At 33.4% G+C, this 20117-nt stretch overlaps 1 pseudogene; it reads left to right on the top strand.

Moving 5' to 3' along the window:
• The first annotated feature begins 6968 nt into the window (after positions 1–6968).
• LOC142633655 (receptor-like protein EIX2) lies at positions 6969–12280 on the top strand (annotated as a pseudogene).
• Positions 12281–20117: the final 7837 nt, after the last annotated feature.

Here is a 20117-nt window from a genome sequence, read left to right as displayed (position 1 = left end):
TCACGATAAACATTGTGTACACTCTAAACTTTTTCTGCATCTCATAATAATACGTTGTGGAAAAGAGTCATCTAAGTCCCACATGATTGAGAGTTGTAGTTGAGACTATGGCCCATAAGCTTTACTATTCAATACTTTGTGAGAAAAATTAAACACTCATTTGATATAACAGGAGACTATGGAATTTGACACTGCATACACTGGAGTTTGTTCTTGATGTTGTGAAATTGCTGTAGGTATTAAAAACTCTAGTTTGATTAGTTGACAAGTCATGTTCTTTAAGCATGAAAAGTCTACAATGAAAAACTTTTATATTCCTATAATAAATATTTTGGAGAGAAAATTGTTAGCCCCCCATCCCATTGGGACCCCGCTACTTATACAAAGGAAAAAATGTCCAATACTCTTGAGTATGACTTAGTTAAGTGTGGAATTTTTGTGCAATTGTGCCTAGATTTCTTTTAAAAATTTAATTATAATTTAAACTCTAATTTGGTGATTTTTATGAGTTTTGTGGTTTGATTTTGATTTTGTAAAGACACATTAACCAAAAGATACGAAGGTAAAGCTATTAAATAAATCTGTACTTTCAGATTAGCAATTACCGATGGCTAATGCTACATTGTCATTTGTGGTTGTGGTATGAATAAGCGGTATGTTGTTTGGGTGACTAATTGAGGCAAAGAAATTAACCATATTAAAAGGGATTAGCAACTTTTTTTTTTTCTTTACCATTTGTGGTATGTATATGCCTTTTTTCACATATGCTCAAGTGAAGTACCCATTAGGATTTTCCTTAATTATGATAAACATATTAATTTTTTTAAAGGAAGTTCTATATTTATTGAATGATATATATATGACAAGGGCCATGGAGCTGAATTGGCATCTTCCCATACAAAAAATGTCTAGGGTTTAAGGGAGAAAATGTTCAAATTGTGAGAGTCATGGAGAAAAAGTTCAAGTCGCGGGATTAGCATACATATTGTAATTATTTCTATATATATATATATATATATATATATATATATATATATATATATTGTTTTCCTTGAGCAAAAGCAGTTGCGATGGAAGGGTGGAGTGAATGACTTTTTTTTTTTTTTTTTTAACCTTGAGTATTTTGGGTTTTTTCAAATGAGTAATGGCTACTCTTAGGCTCCTAAAATTTTTGGTTTATTGATTTTGCTATCATTAACTTGATTCTTCTTTACCTAATTAGGTTTGGAATTTTTTTTAAGTACATTTTTTCTTCAAGAAAATGAATAGAAATCTCCCTTCATGTTCATACTCATGTTAATATTCATATTTGTATCTTTTGCAATACTCAATAAGTTGTTTACTCATGTTGTGAATTATCAATTGTAGTTTAAAAAAAGAATAAACACAATATTGTTCAATTAAACTAACTAACAACATTCCAATCATTACGTGCACAATGGGGTGATGAAATGGTTGTTCAATTTATTTAAGAAATGTGATCTGGCTAATAGAAATTAAAAAATACAATAACTTTCATGCGTAGTCATGAATTATGCCTTTACGTATATCTTATGCATTTTATGAGTTTTATTTTATATAAATGTATTTCATAAAATTAACAAAATTTATCATAAAACCCTTCATTGTATTTCTTAAAATCACTGCATAAAAATGAAAGAAGTTTTTTTTCCCTAAAACAATGTTCTTCAGTCATAATATTTACCAAAAAAGATCATACCAAAAAAAATTGTGCAACGCATGGGCCGATAACTAGTCTATATATATATATATATATAATATTAAAGCCAAAACTAAGAGAAAATTTAATTAGATTTTAAATTGGATTCCAATTATTGTCTAATTTTGTGCTACTGTCCAATTTAAGAACATTGATTCCAAATACTGATAGACTCATCATTCCAAATATATTGCAATATACTAACTTTTTTTTTTTTTTGATGAGATAGTGGCTCCTAAAAAAGGACCATATATGGGACTATGATTTCATGAACAACATGTAATTTTAAATAGAGTGATGGTAGGTTGCTATACATCTATATATTGGAGTCTAATTTTGCGCCATGTGTCTCATCTAATTTTTAAATTTGTGTGTCAAATGAATTATTAGGTACAAAAATCAAAGAGTGTAAATTCAATTAGATTCTAAATTGAATTTTAATTAGAGTTCAATTTTGTGTCATGTGTCCCATCTAATTTTTTAATTTTTGTAGCAAGTAAATTATTTGGTAAAAAAACCGGAGAGACTAGATCCAATTAGATTTTAAATCATATATATATATATATATATATATATATTTAATTGTGATTGTTTTTAAATGTACATGTGCATATGCACGGGATTACACATTACTTTTATTAAATGGATGTATCAATTTTTAAACAAAAAATAGGAAAATAATTAGGAAATTGATTTATTACCTTGTTGACATGACACTAATTATATTCATTAAAATGTTAGTTTACAAGATTTTTATAATATAATTGGCAATAACTTTAACTTCTTAAAAAAATGATAATGTAAAAAATGGACATTTGGCTTTTCCTTTTTTTTTTTTAATTTTCATTTTAAAATTAGGTAAATAGTATGTTTTGTAGATGATGTTCATAAGCACTTTAACTAAAAAGTCAAGACTTATACCCCATTTGGTTGGTAAGAAAGCAGACGAAAAGAAAAGAAAAGAAATTTTCAATTTCTGCTACTAAAATGACATCTCGTTTACTTATGGAGATGCAATTAATATATTTTCAAATATTTTATTTTATTTTCTAATTAAGGACACGTGATAATTCAAAGCATAGCTTAGATGGCATAAAAATATTATTTTGATATTAATGTTAGATAAATCAATTCTTTTCATGTACCGCTTAATCATAAGGATTATTTTGACAAAATACAAAAAGTTTAGAAACAAAATTGACACATTTAAGATGTTAAAAACGATTTCGATACATTATACAAGTGTAAAGACTAAAACAGTAATCAAACATGTTTTTTACATATTTTTATTGAAGATTAAATTTTATAAAGATGTGGTTTAAAACCCAAGTTTTACACTTTCTAATCACAACATGTCACATCATCTTATCATGTATTAAAAAATAAGCACAACCACACTCAATCAATTATAATACTCATCTGAAAATTCAGCCAAATTGGGAGTTTATTAAGATGTTATTAATTGTAGTATGATGTACTGAGTTTTAAATAAAAAGCTGATGTGACATCTCTTATTGGATGGTGTAAAACACAAAATTTACACCACATTCTTATCAAATTCAGACTCTTTTTATTAATATCCTCAAAAAAAAATTTATTAGTTGAATTTGGAAACTAGTATCTTGTTTGGTTGTAAGGGAGATGAAAAGGAAAGAAGGGAGGAGAAAGTAAAGGAAGGGAAAGGGAAGAAGAGAAAGTTGTACATAAAATGATTGCATTAAAACAATTTCTTTGAAAGAAAGGTCTTCTTTGAAAAAATAATGGGACCGTTTGAAGGATTGTGCTAAGAAAATTTCTAGAACACAAATGTTTCTCAAAATTATGGGTTGTGACAAAAGTATGAAACTTCATCAAAAAAGAAAAAAAGTATAAAATATTGAGGAATCGGTCAAATTGTGTATTCTCACTTTTTAATAGAAAATTGAAAAGTGAAAATACTTGGGACCATCACAGCACATATTGATATAGAAAAGCTTAATGAAAGAGGTAAAAAAATGCTAAATGCAAAATTAGTGCACCACTTGGAAAGACCTCATACACTTCTGTATGAGGTCTCCTTTTATATATATATTGATTGATTGATTATCTTTGTCAATGTACACAACTAAGCAATCATTAAACTGTTGATCTCCCATTCAATTACTAATACCTTACCAAAATAAGTAAAAATAACACAAAATGCATTATCCCTTTTTATGATATGTTCCAACTAATTTTTGTATTCTTTAAACTAATTAGGATTAAATTGACACAATACTCCACAATTTTTTTTAAAAGGAAATTATGGCCAAGAGGTTGACAAGAACCTCTTTATAAATATGCTCTTCTTATTTCATCTTGATCATTAAGATGAAACATTTTCCCATATCCTAGGATCTAAAAGAAAATTATTCAAGCCAATACGAATTTTCTTGGAAAATGAATCTCGAAATACAAGTGATTTCCTTATAAGAAATTTGTTCAGAGTGCTAGCAAAAGAGTAAAGAGTAAACTATAAGTTTATTCAATATATTCAACTTAGGCATTCAACTGTTACATTAATCATGTTCTACAAAGTATTCAGGTATTAATTAAGTGCATATGCATGTGTAGAAAATGTATCAAATAAATTCAACAAATTCAGTAGAAGACTAAAGCAAGCACGAACAGACTAAATGACTAACTATTTGAAAATGTGTTTTTTAGAAAAAAATATATAATGATTTTAAAATATGCCTTTTGAAATCAAAATTTAAAAAAATCACAACTAAACATTTGATTTGGGCTTTTGGGCTAATTTGTATGTGTTTGGGCAATTTTTGAGAAGTGCTATATTTACTATATTTTCATAACAAACCCTAACTGGTAAGTTGTTATTGGTTCTAATTTGAAATTAGCAATAAAATTATCTTTTTGTTCACTACTATTAGCCAATAATAATATGCCACTTAAGATTTATTTGTGAAAATGTTGTTAACATAGCACTTCTCACAATTTTTTGGTTCAATCTTCATTGGACCAAAATTTTATTTTTAATGGCTCAAATTTTTATTTAGGGTGTTCAAGATTTTTTTAGAGTGGTCACAAATCATTTTTAGGGTGGTCAACAACCCATATTAATTTAAAATTTAATTTTTTAAGGTATATATATAAAAAATAAAATTCAAGTCAAGGTGGTCACGACCCCGATTAACAAGTAGAGCCGCCCCTAATAGTGGAAAATATTGCATAATGGATCAATGGTCAACAAGTCAAAAAAAGAGAGACAAATTCTAGATGATTCTGACATTGATGGATAATCTCTACGCGGTTACTTGAAAGATGAATGTCAAATGAACCTAACGCAACATCTCATCACTTATGAGTGGTGAGCATTGATCTATGGGGGTTTTGCTTAAAGCCTATATTATCACTAATTTAATCATGTCATTAAGAGCACATACGCAAGATATTTTACTCCATCATGAGCCTCAAGTTCTAAACAAATGTACTTAACATGAATTTATGGTCTTAGATGAAAATTAATGGTCAATAAGTCACACAACCAAAAAACAAAAGATGTCAATAAGTCAAATTCTTGATGATTTTGATATTGATAAAAAATCTCTACGCTATTATGTGAGAGACGGTTGTCAAATGAACCTAACACCACATCTCATCACTTGTGTGTGGTGGGCATTGATTTTTTGGGGGGTTTGGCTTAAAGCCAATATTATCACTAATTTAATCATGCCATTAAGAGCACATTCACATGATATTCTACTCAACCATGAGGCTTAAGTTCATGAATTTTGGGCCTTACATGAAATTATGTTACATGGTGGAAAATATTGCATAAAAGATTAATGGTCAACAAGTCATCCAACTAAAAAACAAAAAGATGTCAACAAGACAAGTGCTTAATGATATTGATGTTGTTGAAAAATCTCTATGCGGTTACATGAAAGATGATTGTCAAATGAACCTAACACTACATCTCTTCACTTGTGTGTGCTGAGCAATTTCCTCAACATGAATTTTTGGCCCTACATGAAAATTATGTCACATGGTGGAAAATATTGCATAATAGATTAATGGTCAACAAGTCACCCAATAAAAACAAAAATTCAATAATTCAAATTCTAGATGATTATGATATTAATGGAAGGGCAAGACTTAGGTATAGTACTTAAGTGCTGTTCCTTAGGTTCCCCTGTTAAGATTCTGCCATGTGGATTTTTTCTTATGGAATGAAAGTGTATTTTTTAATTAAGTGGTCACATGGCTAAATCTTAAGAGGGGAACCTAAGGAACAGGACCTAAAGTACTATACCTAAGTTTTGTCTTTAATGGAAAATCTCTACATTATTACGTGAAAGATGGTTCTGAAATGAATCTAATACTACGGGTTCGTTTAAGAACAATTTATTTAGTTGAAATTGAATTTTTTTTTACTAAAAATGTAAAAAAGAAAAAGTTAAAAGCTAGTTGAATAATACAATGAGACCTATAAATAGTACCAATTATACATAGAGACCCATAAATAGTAAAAAAAAAAAAACTACAAAATTAAATAAATTTCTTCCCAGATTCTCAAAAAAAAAAAAAAAAAAAAAATTTCTTCCCAAACGGACTGTACATCTCATCACTTGAGTGGTTAGTGTTGATCCTTGTGGGTTTGGCTTAAAATAATATAAAAGCACAAATCAACAAATCAAGGTCTTTATTAAAATAATATAATAATAAGAAAAATGAGAAAGGGTTTATAAAATCACTATATATATGGCCTCCTCTTTTGAAAAATTTTTATTTTTATTTTTGTGACAAGTAAAATATTTAGAAGTCTAAAATTAATTAAATTATATATATATATATAATGAAAAATCATTACAAAATTTATAAAAATGTAAAGATAAAAAAAATATAAATTAATACCATAAATAATTTGAATTTCTTCTAAAATTTTTTATTATCCTCGTGCATTTACACCACACTACAACAATAATATATAAACTTAGGAGGGAACCAAAACATCAACTTGCACTGGCCACACATGATTCTGAAAGAAACTAATGAACCTTACCTAATCATGAAACAAACAAGAGTATTGGTAATTGGTGTTTGGCATTTGGCTTAAGTCAACAAGTCAAAGTCTTGTTTAAAATAATATAATAATAATGAAGAATCCCTATATATTATCACGAGCTGCAGTAACATTCAATTACATCACCTCCACTACTCATATTTCAGCTTTTCTTCCTTCAAACTTCCCTTCCTTCAATTCATTACCATGGCCGCCTCTTTTGCAACTCTTCATCATGTGCTTTTTTTAGTATGGTTCCTTCCCATTGCCTTCAGTCTAAAGCTTCTTCTTCTTCAAAGCAGAGTCAATCTCAAATGTCTCTTGCAATGAAAAAGACAAGCAAGCCCTTCTAACCCTCAAACGTGGTCTCACTGATCATGACCACGTCCTCTCATCCTGGTCTGACCATAAAGATTGCTGTATTTGGGACGGAGTTTTCTGCGACAAGAAAATTGGCCGAGTCTCTGAGCTCCACCTCAATGATTCGAGGTTAGGCGGTGAGATTAGTGGTTCGTTGCTCCAATTAGAACATTTGAATTCCTTGGATTTGAGGGGCAATGACTTTAATTGCACTTCGATCCCAACTTTCCTTGGTTCAATGTTCAGTCTCACACATCTTGATCTCTATGGTGCTAACTTCTGTGGACTCATTCCTCATCAGCTTGGGAACCTTTCAAGCCTTCGCTATCTGTCTATTCGATATAATTCCGACCTCTATGTAGATAACCTTCGTTGGATGTCTGGTCTCTCTGCCATTCAATACCTTGACCTGAACTCAGTTGACCTTCACAGAGAAGTTGATTGGCTTCAAATAATGAGTAAGTTCCCAACTCTTTCAGAGCTATACTTGTACTATTGTCAGCTTGATAGCCTGAATCCATCTCTTGGATTTGTCAATTTCACGTCTCTTCGAGTCCTTTCTCTTTTTGATAATCATTTCAATCATGAGATACCTAATTGGTTCTCTAATCTCAGTACAAGCCTCTTATGGCTTGGCCTGTACAACAATTCTTTGAAAGGCAATATACCGCCTAGCATTTTCAATTTAGAGAAATTAGAACATCTTGATCTCGGACTTAATTCTTTAAATGGTCCTATACCTTCTTCCGTCGGGAATTTATCTCGAATGAGAACATTATTGCTCGACCAAAATCAGTTGAATGGCACCATTCCAAAGAGTCTTGGGCTTCTCTCTAAGTTAGAGGAGTTGTATGTTGGAAAAAATTCTTTAACAGGTACCGTAGATGAAGGGCATTTCAGAAAACTCTCAAAATTAAAGTTTCTCTATATGTCTGAAGCACCTTTGTTCTTTAATGTCAATTCCAATTGGGTTCCCCCCTTCCAACTTGGCTATGCCTACATGAGCTCAATCGAGATAGGTCCTAATTTTCCTTCATGGCTACAATCACAAAAATCCCTCAGTTTTTTAGATATGTCCATGTCAGGAATTTCAGGCAAAGCTCCGGGTTGGTTCTGGAATTTGACTTCAAACATTACACATATCAATCTTTCTAACAACCACATAGAATGTAATGTATCAGACATTTTTCTGAGTTCTACTGTCCAAGTGCTCAATATAGCTAACAACTCATTTTATGGACCCATTTCTAGTTTCTTATGCCAAAAGAAAATTAGAAAGAATAAATTAGAAGTTTTAGATGCATCAAACAATCTCTTATCAGGAGAACTTTCTCACTGCTGGAAGTATTGGCAATCTTTGATCCATTTAAACTTAGGGAGCAATAATCTAGTAGGTGGAATTCCCTACTCCATGGGGGCTTTAGTTAACCTCCAATCATTACGTTTACAAAACAATAGCATCTATGGAGATATTCCTTCATCGTTGAAAAAATGCTCAAATCTGAGGCTCATTGATATGGGTGATAATCATTTGTCCATCATACCACTATGGATTGGAGAAATGAAAAATGTTTCAGTTCTCCGTCTAAGATCAAGTGAATTCAAAGGTTATATACCTCAACAAATATGCCAACTTTCTTCTCTTATAGTATTGGATCTTGCCAATAATAGCTTATTAGGAACCATACCAAACTGCTTAAAAAATATTAGCGCCATGGCATTCCCAAATTCCTATTATATTTCATCTTTTTCTATGTCTTTTCTGTATTCATACGCATATGAATACTATGTTGAGAATGTTCAGTTGGGTCCCAAAGGGAAAGAAATGGAATACGAAGAGAACCTTAAATTACTTAGGCTCATAGACCTTTCAAGTCACAACTTGTCTGGATCAATCCCTACTGAGATTTCAGATCTTTTCGAATTACGTTTTTTGAATTTGTCTCGAAATCATTTGATGGGAAAGATACCAGAAAAAATTGGGAGTATAAAAGAGTTAGAGTCAGTTGATCTCTCACGAAATCATTTATCGGGTGAAATTCCTCCAAGCATGTCTAATTTGATATTTCTTAGTCTCTTGGACTTGTCATACAACAACCTCTCAGGTAGAATTCCTTCAAGCACCCAGCTTCAATCATTTGATGCCCTTAGGTACATTGGAAATCCTCAGTTATGTGGTGATCCTCTTCCAAATAGCTGCACAATTGAGGAACAATCTTTGAATAAATCACCAATTGGCAGTGTTGAAGATGATTCTAAAAACTCCAGCTTCTACATTGGTATGGGAGTTGGATTCGCAATTGGCTTTTGGGCAATTTGTGGAGCTCTCTTCTTTAATAGGACTTGGAGGCATGCTTATTTTAGATTTGCCGATGAAATAAAAGATTGGATTTATGTGACTACAATGATAAAGATGAATTTAGTGGAAAAGCTAAGAGTCTACCTTAGCAAGTGAGGCATCGATATCTAGCCAAAAGGTATTGCTTCAAGTTATATGTCCTTAATATTGTTTCTTTCATGTTTATGTTGTAGTAAGCTACTTTGAATATACAATTTATTTCATAGCTAAGTGTGATAGTTATTTGGTTTTTATTTCACTAATATGACATAACTTTAGCCTTGGTTTATGACATAACAGTTTTACTGAAAATACTGTTCCCTATTTCAAAAATGGGTTTCTCAGCAAACTCTATTCAATTGAGCCAAATCTATGACTGTTATTGAATTGAGTTGGGTTTTTGATAACAATATTAGTCATAAAGTTTAAAACTTTCTTTCATTTATGCTATGCTTTCTTATCTTCTTCTTCTTCTTCTTCTTCTTTTTTTTGTGCTTTTGTATGACCATTTTGCTCTTTTGCAAAAAATATTCACAGGCTGTGAAAACTCTTGCAATCAAGACAATTACAATTAGAAGCGGACAGAAATAAATTGTTTCTATATATATACCAGGTCAGTGTAACTATGACTTTGTCATCTGAATTATCTTGTTTGTTACCTTTGCATATGAACTATATGCGGCTGTTGGTACTAGCCAATTCCACTAAGGATGTTGTATGTAATGTGAAAAGATAGGGACCGTATCAGTAGTGTAGACCATTTGATTGGTTTATATTAACCTCTTGAATGAATGTTTTGCCCAATTTTGTTGATATACATGATTATGTTTGAAGTAGAAATTGTATGGATTTTGATGTTATGGTCAAATGAATTAAAGCAAATTTACCATAACAATGAGATTTACCTCAAATGACTTCCTCTTCCATAATAATGAGATAGAGGGTAAGGTTTTGATTCAAAACTTAATGAATGCATAATATTCCAATAATAATAGTAATGATATAAAAAAAGACTATTCCCTAAGTTTCAACCCTATCAATTGTCGTATATTGTGTCAGATTTATTTGTAATAAGTGAATGCATTAGTTAAGGATTTTTATTTTTATTTATTTTTATTTTAAATTTACTCGAAAGAAGTGGTAAATTATCATTGAGATTGTGTTTGGATGACCTTATTTTGACTGCCTTACTTTGTTTAAAAATACAACTATAGTTAAAAAAAGTGAGGCTTTAAAAAACTTTACATAAGTTGTTTGTTGAAATTAAATTTACATATTAATCTAACACAAACATAACCTTAGCATATAAAGTTTATGGTTGGGCATCAACTATTTTCTAGTTCTTGTCTCTGAGGTATTTAAAGATAGAAGTGAATGTAGTATTATAATGATTAAGAATTTTAGGTTGGATCACCACTATTAAATATAATTTTTGTGCCTATATTGGTTTCAAAACTTCTTAAATCTTAATTACTGAAAAAGTTGTATTACTTGCAAGGTGATAACAGCCAAATAATAGTAGATGTGACATAACTTGCCTATATTGGTTTCGCCTTTGTCATTCAGTGTACTACTTCATTGGTTTTCCTTTAATCTCAATTTTTTTTTCTCATTAACTGTTTGGGAAGGGATGCTGATGAGGCAAAAGCAAAGGGGTTCAATGAAATGGTTTGTAAAGCCTCTCTTACTGATCAACAGAAGCAGGTCCAAGAAAACATTCATGCTCAAATTAAAAGTTTCTCCATGTGTATAAATGAAATTCTTCTGCCTTATACTAAAAGGATAAATGAGGCACAAGAACTGCCTCCACAACCAATAGCTGCTCCTTGTCAGAGTGGCCTTGGTTTTGCTGTTGGCAGGAATGGCCAACCTACGGACTATCCTGGTAAGATTCTGTTTGTAATAGAAAACCCTTTTCCAATGTTGCATTATAAGCTTGAAGTTGTGTGAGTGCAGCTTGAGATGTTCAGGATCTTTGAATTTTCTTGTGGCTCATCCTTGAAGTAGGGGGATTATATTGATTTGAAGGAATGATCTTTTGATTTGTCCGTTGATTACCCTAACTTCTTTAATTGTTTCCTTAAACAAATTTAATTATTTAAAATATTTAAAGTTATTCAAGTAGAGTTGAAGTCAACATCCAATCACTTTTGAATTGAAGTGTCAACAAAAGAAAGATGCCTTGGGGATACTTAAATTGATTCTATGAGGCCTCAATTGGGAGTTGTGTTATCTCTAGCTTCTATAAGGCCTTTCTTGAAATCATGTTTTTGTGTTTGTGATGTGATTCGTTCTATAATTTTTAACCTTTTTACTTCTAAATTAATATTCTTAGATGAATTGGTTATTTTATAAATTTTTTTTGGAAAGATAATATGCTCTGATGCTTTTAATACCTTCTAGAATATCTCTTGGCTTCTTTTCACTGAAGTTAAAGCTCTAAAGTAGTATTTGTTCTTTTTTGAATGCCATTCTTATTGCAGCTAAACAAGGAATTCAACCAGTTTGTAACCTAAAACATGAAATTATTTGGATTGAATCCTTGGAAACCAAATTGATTAAAGGTTATGTGAAGTTCTAAGTTTTGATTGATATTCGACAGGGCCTTGATTGGAAGTCATTGTATTGGAGGTAACACATATAGAGGTTCAGATTATTTTACTGCAAGAAAGTGCTAGATTATGATCAATTCTCATTTTAGTATTTGGATGTCATGCTGTTGGCTAACAAATACATGGATATGTGGGAAAAAAAAAGGGGATCAATATCTCATGAAGTACAAGGATGTCCTCCAAGCTGGACTTATGCCCTCCAGTTTAATCTCCTTTATGTGGTAAGAACTAATCGGTGTTCATTTAATTATATGGTTAATGTTTCAAACTTTTTTCTTGAATATATTTCCCAATAACATCAAATCAACCCTTGCCGCATCAGAGGTTGCATGAGAGGGCTTCAACTGGGTGCCAGTTCCATAATACACAGCTGTCAAATATGTTTGCTTGTTACAAAATTCATTACAATTGCGCATACAAGTAGGATCCCATATCATAGTCGCTGTACTGGAATCAAATTAGAATGTTTTCAGCACCCGGATTTGATTGCAAGACTATCAGTTTTTGCTTAATGTACTGGAGTATATGTACTTGTTGAGCTTGGATAAATTTCTTATTACAGGAAAACATCAAAATCCAGAAATCTGTATTGTTGTCTTCTGCTGAGTTGCTTGTCTAACAGTTGTGAAATTCCTTAGGTTTCCTTTGGTGGCAACATTGCTTTGGGTTGTCTGCTGCACTTAATTTGATATTCATGATCATGTATCGCCACACTCTTCTGCATCTTGTGGTGCAGAGGCTCTTGACATTTCCATCATTTGACACTTTCATTTGATTTTTCTTGTTGACCTTGTTGTCTTCAATAATTATTGAACTGCTCCTCATATTTAATAAGTTTTTTTTTTAATCAAATTGTCAAAAATGAACTGTTTTTACTAATGCCACTATAAACATAGCTAAACAATGCCCTTTTTGGCCTACATGTAGAAAACACATGAAGTTAGAATGCAATTTATGTCATTTTAATTTTTATAATATAAATTATGAATTTGTGAAGAGAATGGTTTATATGTACAACGCATATTTTTTTTACCATAATTGCATTATTTGGGTTTTAAGTATCTATCTTCTGTTTAGGTATAGAAGAAGTCTCAATTAATTATTACAAAATTTCGACATTTGGTTCTGATTACTTAAAGCTTGTGGGTTTGTCATGTGTGTTCTAGTTCTCCCATTAAAGTACCAATTACTAATGATTTTTCTGCACATCATTGAATTGTGCTGAAGTCTTTGAAAGACTAAAGGACCTCATTGTTTACAAGCTTGATGGTGAAATACTTCACAAGGAAGCCAGCCAAGCTATATGTTTAGATGGTGAAGCTGATGTTGGTACTGTCATAGCCTTCTAGCCTGTTGTAACTTTGAGGACGATCCATTCTTAATAATAAAAATCCTAAGCTCTTTTTGTTATAAGTGAATAAATTAGTTGTTAAGGCCTTTTTTTTAATATAAATTATGTTCACAAAGTAAAAATCAAATAAATTTTCACGATTGTGTTTGGATGAGCCTATTTTGACTGCCTTACTTTGTTAAAAAATAAGCTGTAGAACAGTACAACTATTCTTAGAGAAATAATACAAATTTTGTTTGTTCCCTACTTTGCCACTTGGATTCATGTGAATTTATGCTGCCTTTGTTGCTCAAGGTACAGCTTCATTGGGTGTGCTTTAATCACAAATTTTTTCTCATGACAGACTTGAACATCCAGCTACAACCATTTGGGAAGGAATGCTGATGAGGCAGATGCAGAGGAGATCATAGAATGGCTAGTAAAGCCTCTCTTGCTGATCAACAGAGCCAAGTCCGAGAAAATATCCATGCTCAGATTAAAAGTTTCGCCATGTTTATGGATGAAATTCTTATTCCTGATAATAAAAGGATAGGTGAAGCACATGAATTGCCTGCACAACCAACAGCTGCTTCTCGTTGGAATGACCAACCTACTGACCATCCTGGTAAGGTTCTATTTGTAATTCGGAAACTTTTTGCAGTGCTGCATTATGAGCTTGAAGTTGTGTGACTGCGGCATGAGATGTTCTGGATCTTAGAATTTTCTTGTGACCCATCCTTTCTGTGTTTGAAGTAGTGGGATTATCTTGATTCGAGGGAAAGATCTTTTGATTTGTTCTGTTGATTTCCTTAGCTTCTTTACTAGTTTCCTTGAACAAATTTAGTTATTTAAAAAGTTTAAAGTTATTCAAGTAGAGTTAATGTTAACATCAAATCACGTTTGAACTGAAGTGTTGGAAAAAGAAATCTACAATTGGGCAGCAAAGTGTGGGAAATGGGATGGTGACCTTCAGGGATGCAGGAGGGGAGGGGAGGTGAGGGGAGGGGAAGATTTCTTGGGGATACTTAAATTGATTTTATGGAAGGCATATTCAAGGAGTATTTAATTACTGTCCAGAATGCCTACTGGGATTTTGTTGGGGAATCTAATGCTATATTCATTGTCTCTAGCTTTTATAAGGTCTTTCTTGAAATCAAGTTTGTGTTTGTGATGTGATTCATAGGTAGTTCTATACTTTTTAACTTTTTTTCTTCTAAAATAATATTCTTAGATGAACTGCTGATTTTATATTTTTGTAATGATAATATGCTCTAGTTGGAATCAAATTAGAAGTGTTTCTACACCTAGATTTTCTACAAGACTATCAGTTTTGTTTATTGTACTGGCTTATAGGTACATGTTGAGTTTGGATAAATTTCATATTACAGGAAAACATCAAAATCCAGAAATCTGTGTTGTTGTCTTCTGCTGAGCTGCTTGCTTGTCCTACGACTGAGAAATGCCATAGATATACTTTGGTAGCAACGTTTCTGTGTCTTGTCTGCCGCACTTAGTTTGATATACATGACCATGTATCATGCTCTCTTCTGCATCTTGTGGTGCAGAGGCTCTCTTGACATTTCGTCATTTGACACTTTCATTTGATCTTTCTTGTTGACCTTGCTGTCTTCAATAACACTTGAACTGCTCTTCCTTGTATTTGATAAGTTCTTTTTATTATTATTATAATTATTTTTTTCATTGTTAGTATTTCATCAAATTGTCAACAATGAACTGTTTTTACTTATGTCACTATCGACATAGCTAAGCAATGCCATTTTTGGCCTAATTAGACATAGAAAACACATGAAGTTAGAATGCAATTTATGGCTTTTTAATTTTTATGATAACTTTTGAATTTGTGAATAGAAAAAAGAGAAAGGACTATACGTACAACACATGGTTTTGGGTTTTCTGTATCCATCTTATGTTTTGGTACAGAAGAAGTTTCAATTAGTGATTCAAAATGTCACTGTTTGGTTCTGATTATATAAAAGATTGTGTGTGATGCGTGTACGTTCTAGTTCTCCCATTTTAAGTACTAACTATTAATGATTGTTCTGCACATTTGTACCTGAAACAAAGCCATTAAATTGTGCTGAACTCTCCGAAAGACTGCAGGACCTCATTGTTACAAGGTTGATATCAAGCCATCTCAAATGCCACACAAGAAGCCAGCCAAGGATTATATTTAGATGGTGAAAGTGAAACTGATTTTTGTGCTGTCACGGCCTTCTAGCCTAGTGTAGCATACTCTACCAGCGTACTATACATTACAGTCCTGGATACCCAAGAGTTGATGTGCAAAACACATATAAGGTAACAAGGTATGATGGAACTGTGATCAATGCCCAACATTGGGGTTTTGGTGGCTACTAAGGTACTTCATAATGAAGAAGCGCTGTTAGGCTACAGATTGAGCAAGTTAAAGCGACGATGCATGATATACTCCAATGTATGAAGAGGACCAAAGGAGATGGAGCTTCGTGTATGTTGTTTAGCCATAATTTTATTCCAGACACCTTCTCACCCTGGTGTACTTTTTCCATAATTATTAGTCAGCAATCAGATTTTTCATTTTAACTATTTTGAAGTTGCAATCGCCAACCTTTGTAAATTACAGAGTTATGGCATCTAGATGAAGATTGTACTACTTTATGCTCAAGTTTTCTTCATGTACATAGAGTTACGAGTAACATAGTTCTGTACTACTTTATGCTCAAGTTCACTTTATGCTAGTGGGTTGGCTTAGTAGTTCTTAAAGCTTCAAGATATCTATGAGATTATGGGTTCAAAACCTCTTGCTAACATCTTGGGCCACTCTCAAGTGAATTCTCCATATAATTATCCAGTGTGTGTGAGATGGGGGGATTGCACATGCTCAAGAGAATAGTCAAATACTCAAAGAGGTTTGAACACCCTGTTATAAAAAAAAAAACACGTAGTTTTGTATGCTTGAGTTTTCTTCACATACAGAGTTTGGATTAGAACTGTTTTGAGGGATTGGTTGTGGTTTCTTTCCAATTAATTCTTTTATGCAATGATGATGGAAAGATATTATTAAACACATGATGACATATTCGGACATTTACTGTGAGATGTGATACTATCTTAGTTGTTATGTTGAGTTGGAAACTTGCTTTGCTTTTGTAGTTTTTAGTATCATTGAGATCATGTAAACAATAATGCACCATTTTGATGCAACATATTTAAATCCAAAGGACTGGATTTTTGTACTGTGGTGCGGACACCAAGTTAATGCCCAATTGATTCCACTAGTCCATATTATGGGATTCAAATTTTGTTTTGAGGGTTTTAACTTTCAAGGGTTTAATTGCAATCTTAATTATGAATTATGAATTTCTTTTTTGCTACAAATAGGAATTATGATTTGATTTCCCTTATTTCATGTACTTTGGTACCTTATTCATAGATCCTAGAGTAATCCCAAACTCTCCAAACAAGGCTGTTTTGCATAGTCCGGGACTATACAATAATTTTTCCACCAAATAGCGACTACTAGATTCTACATTAACATTACATTACACTCCAAAGTGAAGTCTTGGTTCAGTTTTAACAACAAACACCTTATAAACCTTCAACATTCCATCAAATACACTTTTTTTTCTTTTATGTGAACCCTCTTATGACTAAAATGTAAATAAATTCACACATCGCCCAGATCTAAACCAAAAATAAAAGTAAAAATTGTAAGAAACTTCAGATCCAAACATAATAATACGGGAGAAATTTATTAAAATAGACTAATAGAAAAGTTAGAATTTGCTTCATTTCTAGGGATCTGTCACAATGTAAGTGTTGAGAAATAAGAATCGAGATACATAGTACGTTAACCCAGTGGGGTTGGCCAAGTGGTTGGGCACTTGGTCTCAAAGTGGCTGTCTTGGGTTTGACTAGGAGCTCCCTAGTTCAAATCCAGGCACCAGCACTTTGAAAAAACTCCCTAGGCTAGCGATTTACACCGTTATGGGCCCACTTGTCGCGAACAGTGATTAGTCTGGGAAACCAAAAAAAAGAGATACATAGTACGTTTGTTTTGGCAACGAGCCACATGAGTGGTGGAGATTTTTGTGATTTAGTCCTCTGGAGTTGTACAAGTCCACGTTACAAGTGTTAGATACCGTGGTATCTAGCCCTCAAATGACGGTGATTTTTTTCTTCTTTTCAAATCAACAATTCTACCAATTCTTTTGTATTCTTGTCATACTATTTTCAAGTCAACTTTAAATATTCCTGAGATAAAAAGGGAAAAAAAAAAACCTTTATGTAAGTACATATATTGATGAAAAGTATCATTTTTTAAATCATTTTATTGAATGTAAAGTTTTTTATTATCAAATAGTAGACATCAGATTGAATCTCGCCAATATATATTTAAAAGAATAAAAAACCTCATTGATACCTTTGCAAGAAAATGATATATAATTGTTATTTAATGATCACTATAAATTAAAATTCCATTTAGTAAATTGGACAATGCACCAATTGATGTTTTGTAGTTTGCTAAAAAAAAGCCACGGTACCTTCTCAAAAAAAAAAAAAAAGCCAATATATTTGGTGTGGGGACTAAAAGGACCTAAGCAAGTATTTGGGCCTCGGGCTTAGTTGATGGGTTCTAGTTTGTTTTAGACTAAAAGCCTCTTATAACTGTAGCTCGGCCCACGAGTTGAGAGCTCGGGGATTCGTCCGAGGATGAATATCTCCTTGGACAGACCCACGATGACCCTGTGATTCACCAAAAAGATCAAGGCAGGGTTACGTAAAAATCGTTGGTTAAAAGGGGGACTTAAGCGCCCTCCAGACGCAACGGTGTGAGGGAAATATCTTATAAAAAGGCTGCTATCTCCACATTAAAGACCCTACACCTACCTTCCTGGCTGCATTAATGGGAAAATGACCCCTGGACAGTAGAATAAAAACTTTCTAGCTATTATATAAGGACTTGAAGAAGGTGGTGGGGGGGGGGATTGGGGAGTTAGCAAAAAAAAGAACTAAGAACTGTAATTCTGGCATAAAAGAGAAACAATATATAAATCGTCCTCGGCTTACGTCCGAAGAGGTTCCCTTGTCATATTTGTTTATTATTTGCAAAAATTGTGGCATTCTAGCCTGTTTGTCAAGTTTCCAACACTCCTAAACTAGATTTCAAATCCACACTCTACAAATCTTATTGTTTAAGGCTCATTGGGCCTGAGCCCATGTCAATCTTTGGGTCTAGGTGCAACTGTGCGCTTACAATTGGCGCCGTCTGTGGGGATCTAGTGCTGAAAAGGAACTGGAACACTATGGCAGGCTTAGGCTCACACCATGCAGAATCTCAGGGATCGCAACCAGAGGATTTGTTCGAACGCCTTGAATGCCGGAGGGATCGAAAGGGTAGCGTTCACACTGAGTATCCTAGGACGAGTCGTACTCACACTGGAGGCGCCAGTACCGCCCATGAAGATGGTGCTAAAGCCATGCAGAAGGAGATTGATCACCTTAAGAAGAAGCTGCGCCGCGTCAGGCGCAGGCATGCTTCACCCTCATCCAGTATCTCTTCCGGGAGATCCCGGGGAAGTAGTTACAGCTCTAGGTCATGGTCAGCCCCCAGCAGAGCGTCCTCTGGTGAAGAGGATGGCCTATCGGGTCGTAGGAGCAGGAAGCTCCCCTCCAGGGGCTTAGGGAACGATGCCATGAGCCGGGCGTTGCACCAGCTCTCCAAATCGCCATTCTTGCACAGGACTGAGAATGGGAGGCTCCCTAGGAGGTTCACCCAACCCACCTTCACCATTTATAACAGCCGGACTGACCCAGTGGAACACGTGAGCCACTTTAACCAGAGAATGGCTGTGCATTCTCACAGTGAAACTTTGATGTGCAAAGTCTTTCCTTCTAGCCTGGGACCTGTTGCTATGAGGTGGTTCAACGGTCTTAAATCAGGGTCTATAAGTTCGTTCGGGGAGCTGACTAGAGCATTTGCGTCACGATTTATGAAGGAGGGCGAGACGTTGAAAGCATACTCCGACAGGTATTGGGAGATGTTTAATGAGATAGATGGTGATTTTGATGAGGTGGCGATCAATACTTTCAAGGTGGGCTTTCCAACTGATCATGACTTGAGAAAGTCCTTGACTAAAAAACCCGTACGGAGCGTACGTCGCCTCATGGACCGTATTGACGAATATAAAAGGGTTGAGGAAGACCAACAGCAGGGGAGGGGGGAGTTAGCAGAAAAAGAACTAAGAATTGTAATTCTGGCATAAAAGAGAAACAATACATAAATTGTCTTCGGCTTACGTCCGAGGAGGTTCCCTTGTCATATTTGTTTATTATTTGCAAAGATTGTGGCATTCTAGCCTGTTTGTCAAGTTTCCAACACCCCTAAACTAGATTTCAAATCCACACTCTACAAATCTTATTGTTTAAGGCTCATTGGGCCTGAGCCCACGTCTATCTTTGGGTCCAGGTGCAACTGTGCGCTTACATTTGGTACATGCATATTGTAAAGTTTTAGACCCCTTAACACAATATGTTTAACCTAATATTAAGCCAAGTTGATTAACAAGTTTGTTAATTAAAACTAGGTTAAACCAATATGTGTAAAAGAAATATAATGCGGAAATATAAAGAACACAAAGATCTGATGACCTAGGAAAACCAAACCGGTAAAAAACTTGGAGAAGATTTAACCTAACTATCCTCAAGGTAAAACA

The sequence above is a fragment of the Castanea sativa genome, chromosome 5 (genome assembly GCF_040712315.1).
Source record: "Castanea sativa cultivar Marrone di Chiusa Pesio chromosome 5, ASM4071231v1".
Lineage (NCBI taxonomy): Eukaryota > Viridiplantae > Streptophyta > Magnoliopsida > Fagales > Fagaceae > Castanea > Castanea sativa.
Note: the sequence above shows the minus strand (reverse complement) of the source record. Positions and strands in the feature narration are given on the sequence as shown.